Here is a 20,012-nt window from a genome sequence, read left to right as displayed (position 1 = left end):
GAAAGAAACGAAACTAAGTGGCGGCGACATCAGACGACGTAAAATGAAGATAGTACTGTTTGTGAAACGATCATTTTAGGTGACTTTCTAAACAAATAGTTAGCAAGTAAAGGGCAAAATTGATTAGCTTTGGATTTCAATTGAATAATATTTAAATGTTATGACGAACCCACAACGAGTACCGAATCCTTCGGAATTATTCTCCAAAGTGAATATTGACAGGTGGCTTATTGGCTGCTATTAAAAAATCCGCGAAATTCCTCTTCATTCTGTTTTCAAGCAAGTTTGATGGTTTAAAACAACAAAACGATTAATTCCCTTTCAAACTATAAAAAGTAGTTGTTTCCGATCGATGTTTCAAACAAATTTTGGTGGTGAGTAAGAAAATATGGGTTGATTCATACTGAAATTAATTAATAACAAACAAAGCTGCCTTTCACGCAGCCCACCTGGATTTGATTCCCAGGCCCAGCACATAGGGTCAGTAAGTTTTTTTTGGCCCGAAGAGGCAAATGACTTTAAGGTTAAACGTTTTTAACTGAAACAAAACAAAACAAAGAGATCTTTGGAGTTTTTCAGAATATATTTATAATACACTAAGTCCTTTTTTATGCGGTCTTTTTTTATGCGGTTTTTTATGCGACTTTTTTTATGCAAAGTTTCAGAGTTATGCGGTTTTTTATGCGAATTTTCAGAGTTATGCGGTTTTTTTTATGCGACTTTTTAAGCGAAGTTTCAGAGTTATGCGGTTTTTATGCGAATTTTCAGAGTTATGCGGTTTTTTATGCGAATTTTCAGAGTTATGCGGTTTTTTTTATGCGGTACGTAAACTCGCATAAAAAATACTTCAGTGTATTTTCACGTTTCGGCCGTTTTTGATGGCCTTTTTAAATCGTTTGCCTAGTGATTTGGGACTGAGAAAGCCGTCAATAATTATATAAACTCATATTCCAGTCGTTACAACCATCAGACTATGTGTACTAATTTTTCTCATAGATGGCGTGACCGATTTTCACAAACTTAGATTCAAATGAATGGTCTCATGGTCCTCCACAAAACTACCGAATTCCATTTCTATCTGACCAATTTTCACAAACTTAGGTTTTAATGGAAGGTCCTGTGGTCTTGTACAAAATTCCAGCATTTCATCCGGATTCGAAATCTGGTTCCGGAATTATAGGGTAAAGTGTGTTATAAATTTTATACCTTCACGCAGGCGAAACAGAAAACGTGAAAAAATTCTAAATCGGCCAAAAAACTACTCCAATTGGTAGTCATTATCAGTAAACGGTCAACTAAACCGATTCCGGTGAATCTTTCAAGATTAGAAGAGTGCTATTTTGAAGAATACCACAGTAGAGGCGTGCAGCTCATCAGCTCTTTTAGTTTGAACTTAAGGTTCATTTTGTGCGCCGTTTTTTTTTCATGCACCGGTTTTCTTTCATATGTATGATCGAAATTGAATCATTGATTTCCAATGATGCAATGAATGCAATGCGAATTAACTTATCTTTAATTGATGCCGACTAAATTGAATCTCTTATACCGTTTTCGTTTTTAAACCTAGACGCGGGCGACTCTGACTCCGATTAAAACGAACACGTGGTACGCGCCCTAAACAACAACTCATGAAAAAAAGAAAAAATAAACAAACTTGCATGGATGCGTGGTGCGACCCGAGAAAATTTTCAGAGCGAAACTACGCGATTGGAGTCCGATCTAGAGCGACCGCAGGTTGCTAAAACAAACATATCAAACGTTGTTTGGGCGACTCTGGGTCAGCTTTCGGACTGCTCTGATCAATAAACGAAAACGGTATTAAAGAGCCGAAGATCCGATCAGCTCGTAGCGTGTTCCCATCGTCATAATGCAGTGAACTGGGTAGCAAATGAGTGAGCTAGTGAGCTGCGGTTCTTTTGAAAAGAGCTGTCAGCTCACTTCAATGATTCGATTCACTGGAACAGCTCAGGAGCGAATTGCCCATCTCTATACCACAGTATCATACATGATAGTATATTTGATATGAGAAATGCATCATTACACCACTAGATGGATTAATATAGATTTTTTAAATTTAGGAATCATAAGTTTACACATAACAGAACAAAACAGTAAAAGCAAATTATACAATTTACATCATGATGCAGTCAAGTACAAAACAAAATAATTCATCAAATTTTCAAAATTTAGTAACGATATGTAGGATCAATTAATACAGCTAAGTTAATAATTCGAGAGAACTAACTTTTCAAATTGAGAAAATGTCAAAAAATATTGATATTTTTTGGTACGAAAATAAGTTCATAAAATAATATTAATTGATAATCCGTATATGCCAGTGATTCCCGAGACTTCGTTCCTACAAAATTTATTTATTTCAAAAACCATCTACGTAAGCAATGCAATCATTACTACCTATATTTATATTTATTTTTTATGATATAAAACAACCACTCAGACCGCAGCCAACCCCTACGAATGAGCACGATCATCAACAGTCCGCAGTTCAGCCATTGCTGACCGAACACAATCGGACCAATTTTCACGCTCAGGGCTGGCCACTATGTCTCATCATCGTGGGTGGGAATCTTTTCCTTTCGGAAAAAACTTGTGTTGAAAACTAGCCTACAGAAATGATCCTGTGAAGCACAGTCTTACCGGTACCAGCAAATACTCAAGTTACCCCTAAGAGCGCAAACATTTTGTGCTAGCGATTGTTGATACGGCTTACGTTTACACGATTCGAATCGGTTTGGGGGTTGATAGAGTGAATCATCACGTTTGTGTTGGTAGAGTACGGACTGTAGGAAGTAGAGTAACAGAGGTATTTTGGCCACTTCATCTATTTTGGCCCACCTAACAAACTTTTTGGATTTACCCGATGTTAGGTAACCCATGTTGCATCAATAAGCTAATCACATTAAATTACCTATTACGGAAGGGAGTTTCGAAGATATTACAACATTTGGTAAATATTTTTACAAAGTGGGCTAAAATAAAATCAATCCTAAAGTGGGCCAAAATACCTCTGTTACCCTACACTGCGATAACTGTATTATATTTAGTAGCTACATGCTAGTAAGTGCTATGCCCAGCTCTGGGTGACCATATATGAATCTGTATTTTTCAGAAGAAAAATCTGTAATGCCCCGTTTACACTTCTGCTGGCTGCCAGCATGCTGGTGTCAGTGTACTGCCCTCTTAGGAAAAAAACGTTCAACGGTGGTCCTTCGTTGGTCTAATACTTTAGATCATTGGACCACAGTTGAACGTTTTTTCCTAAGAGGGCAGTACACTGACACCAGCATGCTGGCAGCCAGCAGAAGTGTAAACGGGGCATAAACCTATATGAAGATTTTGTTTAGATATTTTTATATGAAAATGTGAAATAAAGTCATTTGAACCCGAATCTAAAGAAACCAACACTTTTCTTCGTCTGACTTTTATGATGTAGGTAGATAACAATTTACGTAAAAAAAAGTATTTCAACATACGTTTGTGTTTGTTAAAATTATACATTTTTGTTTGTCATTAAGAAAAAAAGTTTTCTTTCAAACTAGTTTTCATTGTCATCTTTTAAACTTATTTTATTTCGACTTTTATCTATTTTCGAATTGTTAAATGCCTTTAACAACAGCTGGGTTCTTTTTGTCGTGGGACGACCGAATTTTTCACATGGCACAATCAAGCTCCTGGTATATTATTTTCAATTCTATGCAATAAATCGGTGCTCCATCAGTCTGGTCAAGATAAAGATCCTGCATCAAATGTTTCTGTAAAAACGTGTTACGTAATGTTATGAGGGTTTAGTAATGTTTTGAATTATACTTACATACACGTGAGTTGTTGCAAAGCTCCAAAGAAACGAAAGAAAAAGAAAATTCCCTTTAAAATTCGTGCAATTTTTTTTTTGTTATCTTTGGAAGAGAAATATTCTCTGGTTTATAAGGAATAAAACTGATACAGTTCATTTAAACAATAAACTTAGTTGTATCATTACACAAATAAGATTATAGATAAAATGAAAAAAATAAGTTTTGTTGATATGCAATAAAGGGTTCATTTATTTCTGTAATAAAATCAACCAAAACAAATCATATTTTTTCGTTAGCCAGGATCAGAATTTTGCTTCAAATCCAACAGATATAATTGTTGATGTAGAAGGGAGAAATGGGTTCAAAACATTTTTATTCTAGCTTAAAATTAACAGAAACTACATTTAAAAATCAACTACATGTTTTGTTATTTTAAACAAGCTTTATTTCTCTGCGTGTATACATATGTCGGAAAGTTAGAACGTTGCTGGCAGGAAAGCCAAGTATCACCGAAAATTGAGTTTACGCAATGTTACGTTTCTACACGCGTTGATGAAAATGAATGACCTGAGAAACCCGGCTAGAAATGATTTGCAAACGAAAAACAAATTTTACTATCAAAACCGAACATCTCAATGGTAGAAATTAACATTATTTAGTTTGAAATAAGAGTTAAAACATCAAATATCATAACAAAGTCTGCCTGAGAAAATAGAAGCAAAATATAAAATTTTGTCATTGTAATATCAAAGCAAGAATAAAATATTTATAGAAGACGAATTTTCCAGTTAATTGATATTCTACCATTTAGAATAGAATAATAGCATAAGCATTTACTTTATCTGATGCTGATGTAGTTTATTCAATAGTGTTTTATTGTAAGATAGAATAAGTTGAACGACATGAAATTGACAAAATATACGGCTACTCCTAGATAATGCTTATTTAAGGCTGGTGTGCATTCTGAAAGCTGAATTCCGATTGATTTACAACAGATGAGCTTTCAGATTATAGATATAGAGCTTTAAGTATTTTTGGTGTTAATAAAATGTTAATTTAATGCCATTATTAGTGCTTACTGGTTACCTGGGTTCTATGAAATATGAAGAAAAAACAAGTATCGCTATGACAGCACAGAAACATCAAAACAAGATATGATGGTAACATTTGTTATTGTTTTGATCGTTGTTTGTTATTTACATCTACCCGGGAAACATTAGTTATGAAAAATTTGCCCGCCTTTCAGAATCCTGTATCAAATGAATAATTGTATGAGAGTGAAATCAATGCACCAATCGGTGGAATAAAATAGGCTTTTTACTATCAGGACGTGTTCAGATAGACAATTATTGTATACTCTTACCAGCCGCTACCTAATTTTGGGTCAATACCTACCCAAAACCAACTAAAGTGCATCTTCTTATTTTTAAGTAATGAGCACTTTACCCAAAACTGAGTACAAAGTGCAAGCGAGATCACGAAATGTATGTGTGTGTATATGTAGGTATGTATGTGACAAATAATGTCACTCAATTTTCTCAGAGATGGCCGAACTGATTTTCACAAACTTAGATTCAAATGAAAGGACCTATGGTTCCATACAAAGTTCCTGAGTTTCATTTGGATCCGACTTCCGGTTCCGGAATTACAGGGTTAAATGCACGTTTTTCAATGATGGCTGAACCGATTTTTAGAAACTTAGATTCAAATTAAAGGTCTTATAACCTCATAAAATTTACTTAATTTCCTTCATGAGTATTTTTACACAAGCGATGGAGAAACGAGGTGTCCATCTTTATAAAACTTACTGCTAAATTCATCTAGTTGGCAGATCTTGTTAGTCAGGGACTATATAAAACTACTTTGGGACTACTAGTCCCCGGTCTCCGCTTCCGAAAGTACCGATAATAGTGAAGATAAACGGAACTCACTTCTATTTCTCAGCAACGGTTAAACAGGTTTTCACGAATCATGCTTCAAATTAAAGCTCTCATTTGTCTTGAAATATACTGTACAATTCCATTCAGATCCGACTTCCGGTTCCTAAACTATAGGGCGATGAATGTCAAAACATTCAAACCGTCATTCAAAATGACGATACAAAACTAGTATGCGACGGTACATGCAGCTTTGCTCCGTTCGCAGCGTGCTTTGTTCAATTTCGTGTAGCGTTCAAGGTTGCCACATTAAAATTTATATTTTTCAGGTGAAAAAAAATGTAATTTTCTAATTCTTTTATTCGATTTATACCTACTTGTTAGTGTTATTACAGGATCACGAAAACGATGCTTTTCTATAAAAGTACACTTATTACCTTTCTCATACAGACAGTTTATGCAATCACTAGACAAATTGACTAGCGAAAATTGGCCCAGAGGGCTAAGTTCATTCGACACAGTTCATCGAGCTGAGTAATGTGCGTGTATGTGTGTGAGTATATGTCAAATAATGTCACTCATAAAATAAAAAATCTCGTCGTCCCATAAGTTGCTATTGAATTTCACACTGTCATTTAGAGCGACGATGCAAAAAAAAAGATCAAATTCTTCTAGATTTAGCTTAAAACTAATTCAATTTGTAGACTATATTAGTTGCTTACCTTACTTAAACAAACCGACTTCGGCTATACTGGTTCCAAGTTCCCAGTTCCAGAAGTACTGGAAATAGTGGTCAAAAAGTTTAAAACGAAACTCACTCAATTTTCTCAGAGATGATTTGATAGATTTTCACGAACAGGCTCAAATAAAAGTTCCTATAGTCTCATAGGTTGCTGTTTAATTTCACCCGGGCCCGACTTCTAGTTTCAGAACTATAGGGTAAAGTGTGTTTAATCATTTAGTGCGATGATGCAAAATAAAGAAAAAATCTTATGAACTTGCCATAACTGTTTACAAAGGTTAAGTTGGTTTATAACCCAATTAACAAAGGTTATGTTATTTTATACCCAAAGAAAGTTTCTTATTTGATTCAAGATTGAATAAAAAATTCTTCACAGAATCTTCTAGTGATATTTTTGAAAATATAAGTAATATGAGAAAGGCATCATACCACCACTAGGTGAATTAAAAAAGGTTTTTTGACAGTGCAAAACACATCTTCTAAAGAAAGATCCAGGTGATCTGAAACAAAACACATTCAGTTCAATCCATTCATGAATAATATTTTGATGCAAAATGCGAGATATATTTCATATTTTATTTTTTTTGGTAGCGGTGTATTGAGCATACTATTAGAGTACTATTCTTACGGCATTTCAAGTATTACCGAGTTATACATTCAGAAAGTTCCAAAAAGTGTCACATATCACATTGCACAAAACTATGTCAAAAATATTGAACAAATATTGGAAATCGATGAAAAAACCTTTGATGAAAACATCGATACAGTTCAAAGAACTATACCCACATGATACAGATTCTGTGCCGTAGATGGCATAATAAGAACCCTTTTTAAACTTATCGCCGAAACAAGCGAGGCTGATATCATGCAGAGGTTAGGTGGTCGTGTTTATTCGACTCCTGAAAGCATAGTAATAATCAGGCACGTACCCAGAGGGGGGGCCCAAGGGGCCCTGGCCCCTCCCGAAGTCGAAATATTTCAGAACAAACTAACAAGACCCATATTTTGGAGTAATATTTAGCACAGGTCCACATCGTTACTGTTTTCACATCGTCACCACAAATGATAATTTAAAATTCTAAAGTTGGTTTTCGCAGTGATTGCATAACCCTTCTTAATGAGAAATTTCAATTTTTCAATTTTTTTAACATTTTTGCGAGGATGAATATTTTGGTGTTGGTGCTTCTTCAGATTTTTCCGTGAAGTTGTGGTTTCGATTCTGCAGATAGAAAAGATATCCTGCCACTGTAGGATAAACATGCATACTCAAGACTAAAAAGATGAACGCGAGTACATCTCGGATGCATTTTCGGTTATGGAGATTAAATTCGGTTGAACATTTGGTGTCGGTTGGAATTTTTTTACGAAACCAGGATCCATTATTATACGCCAGATAACAGAAAGATTATCCAACAATGGTCTGACGTCGGTATGAGTGCTCCGATGCGGTCTAGGGAGATTGAATAGAGCGAAAAGTTTATGAAGTCGATTCTTTTGGGAATGTCATGGTGAAACTTTCGAGGACTACCTCGAAAAAGGAGAAACACCATTGGAGTTCCATTTTGAAGTTCTGACCGCTACTTACGGAACAGGAAACCAGAATCCGCCAAGGCACGCATGTATGGTCATCAACCAATATAGCCTACAAATTGGAGTAATTTTGATGCGTGTCAAGAAGACTTTTTCTGTTCTTCGCAAGTCGAAACAAGGGAGCCACTTTGAACCACTCCTTTTAATGCAATTCGTGAATGATCTATACAGTGAATCTTTTGAAGTAGTGTATGCAGATGATCTCAAAAAATATCGTATCATCGTAAGGCTTCAAATGGACATTAAAAGAGTGTTTTGCATATGTGATCAGAACGGCATCCTCTTTGTATTTGTCACTGCGAAAGCCTATGAAGTTTTATGACTTCAACGATGTGTATTGCCTCTATATTGTTTATGTATTCCGGCGCTCTTGAATATGGAGTTACAATGACTCTCATAAACCAACCTGTTTCGCAAAATAGATGAGTATTGCTATAATATCTCTTTGTTTTCGATTTTCTGATTAATAACACCGATTGACTCATTCTTTTGGGGAAAACAATTTCAACGTTCTGGGTAGATTAGTTTGTTGAGCGAACTTTTCTTCGAAGCTCAATTTATCGTATTGCATGCGGCCATGACAATCTCATGGATATTTATTATCACCGTTTCATTAGTGAACATCTTCGTTTGAATTGAAACTAATAAAAAAATTTACTCATCTCCCTGAAATTCCAGACCCGGAAGTTGAATCTCGATGAAATTAAATTCGATCATATAGGGCTAGGACTATGACTCTTTATTAGAATAAAGAAATATCAAAACTGATTCAGCCATCTCTGAGAAATCGATGAGTTATATTTCAAAATTTTTGAACGATTTTTCTGGTGCCTCCAAAACTGCTATAATCAACCAAATTTGCAAACTAGAAGAGTTGGCTGAATAGATTAAAAGTATTTGATATCAATTTGAGTATCAATATGATAAGAGAATTGTAAAAATCTCTTCCCCTCAACACATAGAACTTCCTACTTCAATCCCCCATATTTCCATCCCAAATTTACCTAATTTGCAAGTTACAATCTATGCGAATTCGAAAATTCTTTCTATTTGTTTTATAATTTTGAAGCTGCAAGAGTCACCTAGAATTAGATACATAAAGAATCATCAGTTAGATGTTTTTTTTTATCTGTGGGCCCCTCCCGAAATGAAATCCTGGGTACGGGCCTGGTAATAATATATGTGATCAAAATATAAATAAATTTATATGCAAACTATTTCCTTCACACTTGTATTTCCTTCACACTCATCGAATCGTTCTTCTTTTGCCTTTTGCAGCCTCTAACCAGAAGCTCACGAAATACTACAAGAGCGCCTTGAATGTATTCTGTGAAAAAAAACAAATCATTTAAACACATATGAAATAGTAATTAATAGTATTTACCATCTTCTGTGTCGTTGAAGACATGTAAAACATTCGCAACTAATCATGCGGACGAACGATTGTTGAATCTAGAAATGATTATTATAGCTTCGAAGGATTCAGTTTAGTTATGAGTGTTATATATTTAAAATTAAAATATATTTTCTGCGTGCATCATAATCATCATCGTCATCAATCATCATTCAAATTCAATTAGCCGTTGCCGGGCGTTTTCATTCCGAATATCTAATGAATAGTCTGGTTGAACGGTGACAGTGATGAGTCAGATTAAAAAAAAATGAAGATGTATACCATTGCTGAAATGCGAATTAGCGAAACATATCTCTTTCCTATCGTTTATCTGGTAAAGACGTGTGAGAATCATTGTATCTCAATGCCGCTTATAATAACTATAATAACTAAGAATTGATGACACGTCCCGGTGAACGACTTAACTATATAATTAAATATATTGTATAATTAAACTAACTTCCAACACAAATAGTAAATTCCTGCCCTCGCTTTGGGGCTTCTAGTATCATTTTGTTGAAACCAAGTACAGTATTGTGTAGTGAACAATAGACCTCGAAAATGAGTGAACCAAACGAACAAAAGCTACCGCCGGTACGAAAGAATACAATTATTGTTGACTTCAGACAGTGCAAAATTCGACCTTCGATACGAGAACTTGAAGGTTTGCTTAAGGAGCAAATGCATCTTGACATTAAACGTGTGCATTTACTTCAATGCAATAAGACCAATAATGTTGTTTATATCCAGTTCTATAAAGAGTTGGATGCAATTCAATTCGCTAAAGACAATAATAATGTGTACTATGTGGAGCATGAAAATATCAAGTACAACATTCCAGTATATATGGAAGATAGTGCTATAGAAGTGCGTGTGCATGATCTTCCCTCAAGCGTCATCGATCCTTATATTCGCCATACCATGTCCCAATACAAAGAGATTCTCTCTATCGAAAAAAAAAAGTGGAAGAATTTTTTTCCCCGGTATTCTAAATGGCGTACGTTTGTTACGCATGCGCTTGAGGAGGCCTATACCTTCTTATGTGACATTCGGTCAGGATACAAGAATCCCGTGCAAATCATTTGTTACCTATGACAATCAGATGGCCACATGTCAATATTGCCAAAAAGCTGTTCACTACGATAAGCCATGTGATAAACCGGGCAAGGAGACAACTATACCAAAGGACAACGGTGCTTCCTTCACATCAACCCCAAGCAACCCCAGTACACCTGTGACAGTCACCAACAACAGGGAAGTATCCCCTTCAACGAAACCATCCAACGTAACTCCTTTAGAACAAAGTACACCAGCTGCAGGTAACAGCTTACCATCCAACCAACCAGCAACTGCAAACAATGAACAACAAGGCGCATCTACAGCAACTAGCAACGAAATCAACAACAATACCACGGCAATGGATGACGAGACGAACCACGAACAAACTGCCCCTCAATTCTCGCAGGAGGAAAATGGAAGCTCCTCTCCTCCTAGAAAAAGGGTGACAACGAGATCCAATACAAAAAAAAATTATCTAAAAACTCAGCTAAATCGGCCACGTAAAGCTTGTACGCAAATAGACCTGAATAAAATATCTTTTTTAAAAAAAAAAGGATTTCTAGTAACACTAAGACTATGAACTATCTCGCGAACTTTTAGTATTGGAAAAGTCTACGAGGGGGTTTCAAACTTGTGTCTACGTGGTTTATGAACGGTTCCTTTATAACTTATATAAGGCCATTAAATTAATACTAAATGGTCTTGAATAAGCCTCTTTAAAAAGTCTCATTCCCTACATAAAGCGTATTTTCGTCCATGTTTGTAATATTTGAAAATAACTTACCTAAAAATTTTTTTGACCCATCGATTTTTTGGAATTTCTCCATATCTTCTATTTTGTTTCTTCCGACTCTGAGTGAGTGAATATCTGAAATCAGAAAAGACTAACATTACTCCTTAGAAATCGTATTCTCAGTAACACGATCCAAGCTCATGTTATCCTGGGCGATTTCAATTTAGAGACTAAATAACTATTCAAATCTTTCCGATCCGGTTCAGTACCGGCACAGTTTCGTGCTCGGACGCAAATATTCTCCCGCAAGTTTCAACGCGTGTATTCGAACTTGTCCGGCTTAGTACCGATACGAATACAAGTAATAAAACGTGTGGAAGAATATTAGTGTTCGTGCACGGAACTGAACCGGACACAGAATTAGTACGGTAACAAAATGGATATGGATATTCCCTTCCCAAAGACATCATATTAACAAGATATCCAGCTCTCACATATCCCGAACAAATCGTTGGCAACATCCTTTTTTGCGAGCGGCGTCCTCAGACGTAGAAGTAGAGGAGGGAAATGTCAAATTCGTGTGCGCCAAAATAGCAGCACTGCGAGTCCATACAATTGACATGATATGTTGAATGTGATGCCGTGCGATGGCGTTTCCATACTGAAGATTGATTTCGCTTCAAGCTGACAGGGTCTGTCTTACCTTATAGCTCCTTCTACCAGTATATTCGCAATAAGTTTTCTGAAAAAAAGAAAGAAAATAATAATCTTTAGAGTTGTTTAGACATGTTGAAATAGTTCCGAATGCTAACCTAACCTAATAATTCAAAACAACAAACCTACCTGGTACCAACGCCAGCCAGTTCACCGTAAAACATTATTTTGCTTTCAATTGCAGTAAACTGTCCCGCAGCCGATTCTTTTTTCCCGCAGCCGATACTGAATGCTGAATACTGATTGAACGGTTGGCCAGAGTTACCATATTCAAAGATTTTTATGTAAAACCACTTTTTTTAATATGATCAGTATCTAACGGGGAAAACAGATTTGAAAATGGACATATGAACACAATGATGTAATAAAAACTACTAACTCCTAACCGGGGAAATTGTTTTTACCAATTAAACTACTCTGCATATGAAAACACATTAAGAAAAAGTCCAATTGACAGGACGAAACTAAGCATGCTTCGCTGTACCTAGCGACAACGGTATTCACTTACAGTCCCGTACTTTTTTTCCTAATTTGCCAAACAGATTCTGTGTCACAGAACACAGATTTTTTGAAAAATTCACAGATTTCTACAGATTTTCATGAATATTTCATAAAAATGGCGGATTGTCAAAACGTTTTCAGAGGTTTTTACAGATTAAAATCGAAAATATGCAATAGAGATGGCACACAGATTTAAAAAACGGTAACTCTGCTGTTGTCAGATTTCTAAAATACGCTATCTATTTTTTGGGTAGAAACATACATTATGATTAACCTAAAGTTAGCGTAGATAGTGTGTGTAGTTTATTACCCATTATTAACGCCAAAAAATGAGTTATAAATTAGGTCGGCTAAATCGCATCCTACTTTGAAATTTGTCAAATACTTTGGAATACGAAAACAATGTTTTCAAAGTTTTTGTCATTCACAAATTTATTCACCTGGCTTTTTTTCATTCTTATTAATATTATTTATTTTACCTCGGCTTTATCTGTCTTTTGTTTCAAATATGATTTTCGTTGGTTTTAGTTTACATGGCTGAAAACACTTTAATATGTGAATAAGAGCTTCTTTGTTGTGAAGTTTGAGAAATTTTCGCAGAAGTAGTATGTACGTTATTTTTGTCGCTAACGATGTTTGTAGACGAAACTTGATGAATGAAAACAATATTTCACTAGCTAATTAGTGAGAAATGAACGAAGTCGCATATAACTTGTCTTCCCCACCAGTTTCCTTAAGATCACATCACATCAAGTCACATGAATCATGGATTGGAAATGCACTTTCGTGCTTACATTATCTTGATTATAAATAATTATTTGGTTTGTACTTAATACAAACTCGACAAGGAAAATCATACTTCGGAACCGATTAACCCAACTCTCTATAGTGCTTGTTATGGTCCATAAAGATCAGTCAACCCAGAATTTGAGTTCTGCTTCCGAGATCTCGCCTTCGCCATCCTAGACTATAGGGCGGTTAATTATATTTCCGCCTGAATAATTTTATTGGGACTGTTTAGAATGGGGCCCGTAAACTACGTTGCGGATGAGCTTGATTGGCTCAGCGCTCCGATGGCTGTCGACTATCAGAATTTTGCCTTGGTGAATGTTAACAACCAACTGTGAGAAGATGAAAGTTACTCCTGACCAGACTGGGAACTCCACAACAAAGTGTACCATTTTACAAGCTGTTGGCACTTAATTAAAAACTTTTGTTTGCGTAAATCCTAACTTTTGAAGATGGCGTATGACTGCCACTGGAACAACTTCGGAGGAATAAATTGGGAAGCACTAATTGAAAGCGGGCAATTTTTCCGAACTGACAAGCAAAATGCGGGTGACTGCGCAACCAAATGAAGCAATTCGAATCGAATACTGGGTCGGGAAAACTTCCGACAAAGGTTGGGTTCGACATGGGTTTTTTCGATGATTCGTTGATAGTCATGACTGTTGCTAACAGTGGGTATTCAAAGTAAGTTATATACTAAAGTATACTGGCATTTCCAAAATCAAACACTTTGAAATACGAGGTTTAGTGCAGAATAGGCACAACTGTAAAAGAATTATATGAAGAAAAACCAGTTCACTGTCTCGTTATTGAACTTTCGGTTTGTATTGTGCTACTAAGTTACACAAGTAGTATAATTTGAATTGTACACTGAGGTCTTTTTTATGCGGTCTTTTTTTAAGCTGTTTTTTACGCGACTTTTTTATGCGAATTTTCAGAGTCTTCGGTTTTTTTTATGCGAAGTTTCAGAGTTATGCGGTTTCCCTTCTGCGGTTTTTTTTTTATGCGAAGTTTCGGAGTTATGCGATTTTTTTTATGCGAAGTTTCAGAGTTATGCGGTTTTTTATGCGAATTTTCAGAGTTATGCGGTTTTTTTATGCGGTACGTGAATTCGCATAAAAAAAGACTTCAGTGTATTTGATATTTTCATGTTTTAGAATGCCTGGCCACATTATTAGATCCATGCTGAAAAATTCATTTATCTCTGAAATATTGTTGTTATTTTCAACTATGAAAAATGGTTTAAGTATCGCAGCACGCAGCATCGGAACACCATTTTAAACGTTTATCAACGTATGTGGAAAAGAAAAAAATCACCGTTTTTGACATGAATCAAAGACATCAGATTAACAAGATTTTCCGAACAAATCATTGGTAACATCCTTTTTCATGAGCATGGCGCCCTCAACCGAGCCCGCATCTTGTGCGTACAATTAGTTAAGCGAACTGTCAAGTACGTGCGCGCTAAAATAGCAACACTGTACACCCATACAATTGACATGACATGTTGACTGTGATGTCGTGCGATTGCGTTGCTGAACTGAAGATTGATTTCGCTCCAAGCTGACAGGGTCTGCCTTTTCTCGTGTCTCTTCATTATTTTTCCAGGTTTCATTGTGTACAATAATCAAATCCTGTTTGGTTGTAGGATCATGCTTAGAAATATTACATTTTGTAATGTCCCGGTCAGTCAAGAATGATTACTTTTTTCTTTTCTAAATACGTTTGAAAAACGTTTAAAACGATGGCAAGGTGCACCTTTTGCGTACCCAAGGTAGACTATCCAATATCCCAGTTCGAGACATTCTTGCTTGTCGTGACCTTTCATACATGAAACTTATTTATCATTTCATAAAGAAAATTGGAGTTTCAATTTAATAAAGCCCCCTTTTAAGACTTAGTTCTGATCCCAGCTGCGTCCATGAGTTCAACCAATAGCTAAATTAGAATGAAAATTATGTAATGATACAAACAAACTCGAAACAGTTTATTAAAATATCAACAAAATGTCTGAAAATAACAGCTTATTTTATCATTTATAGAAGTTAATCGTTTGGTTCAAATAATATTTCCGAGTAGATTTCATAATTAATGACGAGTTACCTAAAATGATATTTAAGCTATAAGAGAATATGTTTTAATAAATTCAAAACGTTGTGACTATGTTAGAATTAAATTAGGATAAGAATATTATGTAAAAGTGATGCTACGGCGAAGAAAAACTTATGTAAACTGCCTTAAGAAATAAACGTATTTATGGAAAAAAAGGGCACCTGATGTGCCTTGTTCAAATCGTTTGAGGTGGCCATGGATAGAAGCCAGAGAAAATAAATGTAAAAGTATTGGTGAAACAATACTTTCTCATATGTAATAATATTTGTGAGTAGAGAGCGATAAAGTAATAAGTCAAAGAAGTTAGATACAAACCAATAAACACTACATTTTCCATTTTGTCGACAAACTCATCGTTTTCGGGTAGGAAAGCAACCTCACCCAGAGAACAGTCAAGTGGCACTTCTGGTTGCACGAGAGGACTTGATGACAAATCGGCTATTTGCTCTGAAAATATTTATCAGGCAATTTTGAAGCTATAAATTCATATATTGACGAAAATATTTTAGAACTTTATCTATTGATATTAAATTATGATTCAGCACAGTTTCTAATTCCGTGGTATTGTTTTGAACCGGCACTTCGGGCAATTTTTCCACTGTTTGAACCGACCCGCATTATGAGACTTTCCATTTGAATCATTTTTTTGTGAGTCAATCTAGGTAGATATCAAACACTCAAACCGGAATGAAAGTTCAATTTTGATGGATTTTGAACATTACTTGCGGAGCTTCTGACTGCGAATATCGCAAACTAATATGACTGATAGACAATTGGTTGATCATCAATCATAAAAACTTGCTATTCAAATCGATGATATATACACTTCTTCTGACTTTTCACTGTCTTTCAAACGAATTTTTATTCTAATCTAAATTTAGGAAAATCGATTCAGCCATCTCCGAGAAAGTTAAGTGTACATTTTAATCAAATTTACTCACCAATCGACTCACATACAAGTACAGTTAATTCACTACTTCAACTGAACGAGCGAACTGATTAGAATTTTATTTGAAAGTCGGCCATCTTGGTACAAAGAAGAGAAAACTGAAAAACTATCATTCGTAAGTTAATTTCCTCAGATTCTATAAGGTAGTTTTGTTCCACTGAATTTAGTCATTTCCGTTCATTTACAACTATTCTTCAGTACCAAAAATAAACTTGCTCATAGTTCCAAAAATAGCCCCTTTGTCATTCATATGCCGGTTGGAAGGAAACGACGAAAGAGGTGGAGAGCGCTAGATTATTTTTGTAGCAATATGGACTTACACTACACAATTAAAAAAACCCCTGTGATTATAAATCTTATTAGATGCACATAAATGGAGCGTCGCAGCTCACGCAAATTTACGTGGAAGAACATTTAATATTGTGTCCAAAACTCCATACATGAAATTCATTGAAATAAAAAAAAAGAATACTGAGAGCAGCAATCGTCGCGACTTGAACCGAGAATCATTGGATCGCAAGTGCGTCTGTTAATCGACCGAGCCACAGGAGCATACATTTGCTTGGCTGGTAAAAGGTGCATTTAAATTCATACAGTCGCACCTGTTAGCAGAACGCAAGTTACAGTCGAAACCAGTAAAATTCAAGCTCATCTAACATTAAGTCATTGAAAATGAGATTTTCCGTCATTTGACAAATTAGGTCTTTACGAATTACATCGTATGAGGGATTAAGTCACCTGTAAAATTCATTTTTTTGTGTGTAGTTATTACATGATGCCAATATATCCTTCTAACCTCAGTTGGTTCTCATGCCCCGATGCAATCGTAGCGTAAGTTGGCAATTCAAAACTTCCCGGTTCGGAACCAGTAGTCTCTCTTAACTGTGAATGACTTTTTATGGCCAATCAAATCGCCTAAAGGTATGCAATTTCATCTATTTTTAGATTTGCTGCACGGTAAAGGCTTTCCCCCCAAAAAATGGGTAATAACAGCTGAAGAGTCGTACTAAACTTGTAACAAACTTAGATATAATATTGATGTTTACATATCAATGTTTGTTACAATTTTGTTATCACCTAGGTTAAATTGAGTTATTATTTTGGTTATTTTAAATATTAACGAGGCCAAGATTATGACTAATTTAGATAGAAAAAACGTGCTTAATCCACCTAGTAGTGAGATGATACCTTTTTTTTAATCAATCCGCACGTGTTTTTTGCATGAATATTCTTCGGTGTTTCAGTTTTCATGACATTATTCTAATGTCCGTCGTTTGAGGTGGCAATTTGAGATTTTAATCACTCATTACTCTGTAATGTCGAAACTGCAAATCGGATCGAATTTTAATCTAAAAGTGTGACAATCGATCAAACATTCTATGATATGTCGAAGTAAGTTTCACTTTAGAGTTCACGGTAATTTAATGTACTTCCAGAGCCGGTATTCAGGAACCAGCATAATCCAAACCGATTCGTATGGCCATATGACGAATAAATTGCAATATTTTTGAGTCCAACTTTAAAGCTTTTCGGGATTGTCATCTTCTATATCCCTTTGAATTTTAAAAATTCATCATCCTACAATTCCAGAATCGGAGGTCAGAATTCGATAAAATTGGATTTATTTTAATTTGAACTTTTGCTTCTGAAATTCGATTCGGCTTTTTTTGAGAAAACGATTGAGCTTTGAGAAACGATTCGATACTGGAACCGGAATTCGAAATTCGGTGTAGCCGAAGTCAGACAAATTCACCTGAGTAGTTGTATAGTTTACATTTGTTTCAAAATGTTTGAAAATCAATGTAGACATCTTTGAGGAATCGTAGTGCGAATTAAATTTTTGGGTACCTTCCGAAACGAAAACTGAATACTATCAAAAATGAAATAAGTTTATTTGGTTATCGACTATCCAAATCTACTAACCCGATAAGCCTGATTAATTTATGTGAAGTAGACATTTTTATACTAATCATACTGTATCTCCGAAACCCGAAGTTGGATCTGACTGAAAAACAAGATGTTTTATAGAATCTTAAAACTTTTCATTTGAATCTCAGATCGGTTCAGCCACCTACGAGCAAAATGAGTTAACACAGTTTCAATTTCGTTTCACATATCATCCTGTAGTTCCGGAACCAGAGGTCGGAACCAAACATAATTTAGGAATCTTGTTTGGGAGTATACGACTTTTCATATGAATCTGAGTTTGTAGAAAACGTTTGAGTCATCTCTGAAAAAAATTGAGTGAAATTATATGTCACACACGCATTTGCTGATCTCGACGAACTGATTCGAATGGTATGTGGCTGTTATGTTCTTCCAGCATTTATTGCTGTAAGTAGTTTAAATCAATATAATTATGGAATTGCTTTCAACTCGACAATTCTGCCATCATCTGGTTTACATATGCCAAATTCGAACGATTATGTTGCCAAAAACGAACCGTGCTAAAATCGGTCTGAGGCAAAATGTCACGAAAAAGGATTCTGTACACAGTCTGTTGGGTACTTAGAAACAAATGTATGTAACAGTATAAAAAATCGTGTTTTATGTTGCTCCCAAGCATTTCTTTGCCAGACAGCGCTCAAAACTTCTACTTCTGGAATAGGGAAAAAAGTAGCTTACACAAAAATTTCGATATCTCCGTTAAAAATGGACGGATTTTAACAATCTATGGCTTGTTGGATAGGTATTACCGTGAAGAATCTAATTCTGAAAATATATTCCGTTTTTAAGGTCAATTGTGACAGATACTGTCAAAAAACTGAAAAATTTTCTAAAGTTTGAGTGAATTCTATACCTTTTTTTATATTTATAAAAAAAGGTAAAACGAAACAACCCCAGATACAATTTTGTTCTCCCTTGTTGATCGGGAATGTTTGAAATGGAAATAAGAGAAATGCTATCGTTATTAAAAAAAATATTGAAGTTTTAGATGGTGATGTACGAAAGTGGTGTCGTCATTTTAACTATACCAATGTGCGACTAATAGAAAATAAAACCATTTTAGTGCATTGTATTAACAAAACTAAAGAACGCCGGCAAACTTTTCATCGTGAATTTTTGGAAAATTTCAAAACCAGAACTATGAGTGAACCCACAACCATTGTAATCGGTACGGTGAAAGTGACTGTCAAATGAGATACTGGATAGATACTACTAGAACAAAGTAAAAGTATACTCAGTCAAAGACAGGCGACTTTTTTTGTTTTCTCTCTCATTCTCATGCTCATTCCCTGTTGAAGTGAAAAAAAATCAATGAGAGTACTAACATAAAAATCGATAAAGTTCATTGTTCTTTGCAAAAAGTCATCGGACTTCGGAGTTTATTGGTGTTAATGAATATAATTCAATGTTTATGCTGTTTGAATTATATTTAGTCACTTCGTAATCAAGCAGTAACAGGCGAAATGAAGATAATATCGGCAATCAATGAGCGTCCTGATGAGTGTAATATCAAGAGAATTTAAGTTCTGACAGATCGGCTCTCAGACACTCAATATATGGTGATTTGTAATGCTGGTTGGCAGCAGTCCAGTGACATAAGCTTACGAATCTTCATCGTGCAAAGTTGCTAGTTGATAGCTAGGACAAGACCTGAGAATTGTTAATTCATTTCGAGAGCCAATTTCGGACCAGCTCGTGATTGGTTGAAATTGACATAAGCAAGTACAAGTTGTTGAAATTAATATTACTGCAGGTTGGTAGAAAAAGTGTTATCAGTATTGTCGGTAACAA

The 20,012-nt window shown here is 35.3% G+C and overlaps 1 protein-coding gene and 1 non-coding gene across 5 annotated transcripts in view; one reads left to right on the top strand and one right to left on the bottom strand.

Annotated features, from left to right (window-relative positions):
• The window catches only part of LOC131436539 (peroxidasin), a 416,998-nt gene that overhangs the window by 272,917 nt on the left and 124,069 nt on the right, over window positions 1-20,012 (top strand). The gene's annotated exons all lie outside the window — the stretch shown is intronic.
• Window positions 2,450-2,656, bottom strand: LOC131439688 (small nucleolar RNA U3). Its single transcript, XR_009231171.1, has one exon. It is a non-coding gene; the product is annotated as a small nucleolar RNA U3 (small nucleolar RNA).

This window comes from Malaya genurostris, chromosome 3 (genome assembly GCF_030247185.1).
Source record: "Malaya genurostris strain Urasoe2022 chromosome 3, Malgen_1.1, whole genome shotgun sequence".
NCBI lineage: Eukaryota > Metazoa > Arthropoda > Insecta > Diptera > Culicidae > Malaya > Malaya genurostris.
The sequence above is the reverse complement of the archived record's forward strand: the minus strand, read 5'-3'. Positions and strand labels throughout refer to the sequence as shown.